Here is a 4,334-nt window from a genome sequence, read left to right on the forward strand (position 1 = left end):
TTTCTAATAAATCAGAAACCTTCGTAACGTTTTTTCCAATGCTCCTAAAGTCGCGCGTCGCTTCGCTCCATCAGTCGCGTCTTCATCTTAATATTCACCGCTTCCGCGCCTTGTTCGTAAACAAAGCAGATTCGGAATTGTCTTTCATTTTTATTGAAGAATATTTGGTTACGAAAGTCAAGAAGGCTCCCAACCCACAATCCCACGAACCTTTTATCCATTCTCGTTCCCATTCACGTCGGGACTCCCATTCCTCCTTTTCGCCTTTTTTCAGTAAGGTTATCCTCCCTCGATTCCTCCGAGTTCCTCGGGTCCTACAAACATAAAACAATACGCGCGCTTCCAACCAATACCCATTCTCAATCACACCACAGACAAGATACTCCACGCCTGTGGCGGATTCTTCTCCTTCGAATATCCAACTGGGATGATGATTCCAGTCTTCCACCCACCTCGATCCCCGCTCCCCAATCCGTGCCTGATCACGTCAGCCGATCAAGGAAGAAGGGATGCACTTGTGGTAGGGACACTCTCTCCACAGCGAGCAGACTCGCTCCACTCGTCCTCACACTCTGTGACTACTTGCTTCGCCCCTTCTGCTCCGTCGCTTCTTCGCTCCATCAGTCGCGTCTTCATCTTAATCTTCCCCGCTTCCGCGCCTTCGGAACCTCTTTTCTTGCAGAACGTTGTACTTCAACAATTGCAATATTCAAGAAATAATTTATTTACATCAATGACTTCTCTACGTTTCTCACAATTATTAAGTTCTGTTTTTCTTGCAGAACCTGAAGTTTACACGCGTGAAATGATTGAAGTTTCTGAGAAATCAGAACCTTCCCACTAACACTTCGCGTTACCTTTATCATGCTCTATTCTCTCCATCTTCTGGCATAAGCTATTCATGATGAGCTAGTAAGAACCTACTCGGCAATAGAACATCTAATATATATGACTCCGGTTGCTCTCTTAGTGTAAATTGTGTTATTAATTAATTTGTGAACCAAGAATTGATAAAAGATAAAAAATCTTTACAAGAGTTGTGCTATTAGTTCCTAATCTTCCGGGCGTTGGTAAAAGAAAGAGATGGAGTATGTTTTTCTGATAAATAAGAACAGTCATAACAACATACAATTGGCTTTTAGATTAGGAATTTTTGTCTGGAGGTTCTGCAAGAATTAAGAACCCGCTCGCTCGTCTTCATCTTAATCTTCACGCTCGTCTTCATCCTCATATATGAACCGCTTCCGCGCCTTGATCAGAAAAGACTATTAACAACAAACATTCAAGAACGTCTAGAAACGATGAGCGGCCGCCATTATGTAAACATAACTTCACGGGATGCTTCGGCATCAGGGTAAAGGTATAGAACCTGCAGAGAATGGCCAGTGTCATCTTTATCTGACGGTATCGTCCTTCCCCAAACATATCCTAGGCCCAGCCTGCAATGAAACCCCAAGGACACAAACACATTTTGACAGTAAAGCCACTCTGGAAGAAGGGGTCATGGCCCTGGATGGTAAAGTTTGACATCTAGGTTCCGACGGAGGAAGAATGAAAAAGCTACAAAGACGTTGCTAGTCTTTTACCTGGAAGATGTAGAAGGCGCTTAGCGCTTAGGAGCGAAGTCAAAGGTTCCGAAGCGAAGGTTACGAAGTAACCGTCTTTAAACCAACGCTCAGGTTCGACCTTAGGTTCTGAGGTCACGAAGAAAGCACTCCAGTCGTACTCCATTCTACCTATTGAGTAGGGGACATAAGTAACCATGCCTCCTGCTTTTCTTTCAGAACCATCAGGTTACGAGGTCATCCTTGCGTGGGTCCTACACAGACACAGAAAAGATCACATTAGATACCTAAAGTAAGTTGCATTTATTACATGACAGGGTGGATGGAAGGTCATAGAGAGCACACCCAAAAGGACTGCTCTTAATTCCAAGGCGCGAGTGAGCGGGCGCGAGGAGCGGGAGCGAAGTTCTTGCAGAACGTATCATTTTCGGAGCTTGGAGGGCTAGGCGTGGGTCACCTGAGGGCAGGGTGCAGCCGGAGAGTCTCCGTAATGGATGCATGTAGGATAACTTTGCCAAGGAAAAGTAGGTCAAGAGCCCTGCAAGCCGAAGATAACCTTGTTTCAAGGTACGAAGTAATAAGTAGGGCTTTCGACTTGTTATGTGAGTTTGAAAATATTCCTCCCTCTATGCTGAGAGGGAAATGACCGGTTGTTTCCTTGATCAGCAAGTAAGCGAGCTAAGGTTAGGTAGTTCAGTCTCCGACAAGTGAGGCCGAATAGCCCCAGGTTTCCTCTTCCTTCTAAACTAGCTGCTCTCGCTTGACTCTTCTAGTGAGCAAGCAAACAGGTCGGGTTCGGTCGGGTCGGACCAAAGTAAGGAATGGGAATAGCACTCACTCGTTGAAGTCCAGCCAGAAACAGGGGTTGTCCTCTCCCTTACTTAATTAAGTCGTAGTCCATTTTTTTATTTACTTCTGCGAAAAACCCACACCTTCTGACGAAATAGTTTGGTAGCTCGAAGGAAGCAAAAACAAAACCAGCCTATCTTTCTTTCAGAACCAACCTCCATGGGTTGTTTTCTATATGACATAGTCCATTGGATTGGGGCAATGGTACGCACCTATATTTGGTGCCCCCTCTCTCACTTCATTATGAACCTGGTTACGAAGTAAATGCTAATCAATGAAATTGAGTCGGAAAGATAGGTAACGAAGTTAAGTAGCCGGACTAGCCCCTGGATCAGCTTTCATAGTGGGGAAATAAGAGTCAAGTTAGGCGCGAGTGAGCAGAAGCGACGCGCGACGGAGCGAGGTTACGAAGTCAATCATGATTTACTTCTACACCAAAGGTTCCGAAGGGGCGAAGCGAATAAAGAACTGAAATAAAACCTTCAGGTTCTGCAAGAAAAAAAGCTATGGATGGCACCCTTTTCGAGACTATTGGCTTGGGCTGAATCTACTATGTTATCTCGCATCCCCCTTGGCATAAAAAAGGTATAAGGCGCGGAAGCGGTGAATATGAGGATGAAGACGCGACTGATGGAGCAGAACGATGAATGAGGCGCGAGTGAGCGGGAGCGGAGCGATTCAGGTTCGACGGCGCTTAGGAGCGTGGATAAGAAGTCGAAGATGAAGAAGAATAAATGCAAGAACAACGTTCTTCAAGGTTATGTTATTTTTCACATAAAACGTTCTCAAGGCGCGGAAGCGGAGGATGAAGACGAGCGTTCAGATTAAGATGAAGACGAGCGAGCGGGCGCGAGGAATTTATGAGCAGGAGCGAGGTACGAAGTGAAGATGAAACGAAGTAACGAAGTCAAAAAATTTTATCTTTAGAAAAAAGAAATATCGAATAATAATAAAAAGAATAATAATGTCACTGAATCAGCGGATAAGGTTATCCGAAGGTGATGCCTAGGATAATTATTCGAAGGTTCTGCAAGAAACACAACATCTTCATTAAGATTAAGATAAGGAGGTATCGATCAGATATGAGACATGGCCCGACATTTTAGATTGCCGTTAGCAGATATCCTGGCTGAAGCATCAATCAGATTGCGCGGTCGGTAATGGACCTTTGACCAAAGCCATCATATCTAGGAAAAGTCGCAGACGAGAGAGACGTTCTGAAAGAAAACGATACAATATTAAAGAAGGGCATAGTTACATGGTCTAAAAAAGAGAATGTCTCACTCACATAGCGACATTTTAATACCAGGTTTGGAGAAGGGGCGACTTCAGGTGCGAATTTATGAGCAGGCGCGGAAGCGGTGAATATATGAGGATGAAGACGAGCGTGAAGATTAAGATGAAGACGACGGAGCGGCGAAGAATTCAAAAAAAAAGAGATAAGTAATAGTATAGTAAACGACCCAGGTTCTGAGGTCACGAAGAAAATAAAAGCCCCATTACTTCGTAACGCTCGCTCACTCGCGTCTTCATCTTAATCTTCCCCGCTTCCGCGCCTCAGAACAAAGGTTCTTATTTTCTTCATTCGCATATTGTTCATTGACTTCGTAACCTTTCATCGTTTATTTCATTCACGCTGCGCCCCTTTCTTAACGGATAACCTTCTTCTTTCTTCTTCATCGATTCATTGACTTCTTAGAAGATGAATCTTCACTTCGTAACCCGCTCGTTCGCCCCTCAGAACCTAAAGTCGGAACCTCACCTAACGAGCGAAGTCGCCGAAGCGAGTCTAACAAACTTTTAACGCTACTACGCATCCTTACTTTTACTACGGTGGTTGGTAGGTTTGGGTATAGCAGGACTTGAACCTGCGACCATTAGGTTAAAAGCCCAATGCTCTACCAACTGAGCTATACACCC

General features: G+C 44.6%; 1 non-coding gene across 1 annotated transcript; it reads right to left on the minus strand.

The window, feature by feature from the left end:
* Positions 1-4,261: 4,261 nt before the first annotated feature.
* On the minus strand, positions 4,262-4,334 carry TRNAK-UUU (transfer RNA lysine (anticodon UUU)). Its single transcript has one exon. It is a non-coding gene; the product is annotated as a tRNA-Lys (tRNA).

This window comes from Wolffia australiana, chromosome 2 (assembly GCF_029677425.1).
Source record: "Wolffia australiana isolate 7733 chromosome 2, ASM2967742v1".
Taxonomy (NCBI): domain Eukaryota; kingdom Viridiplantae; phylum Streptophyta; class Magnoliopsida; order Alismatales; family Araceae; genus Wolffia; species Wolffia australiana.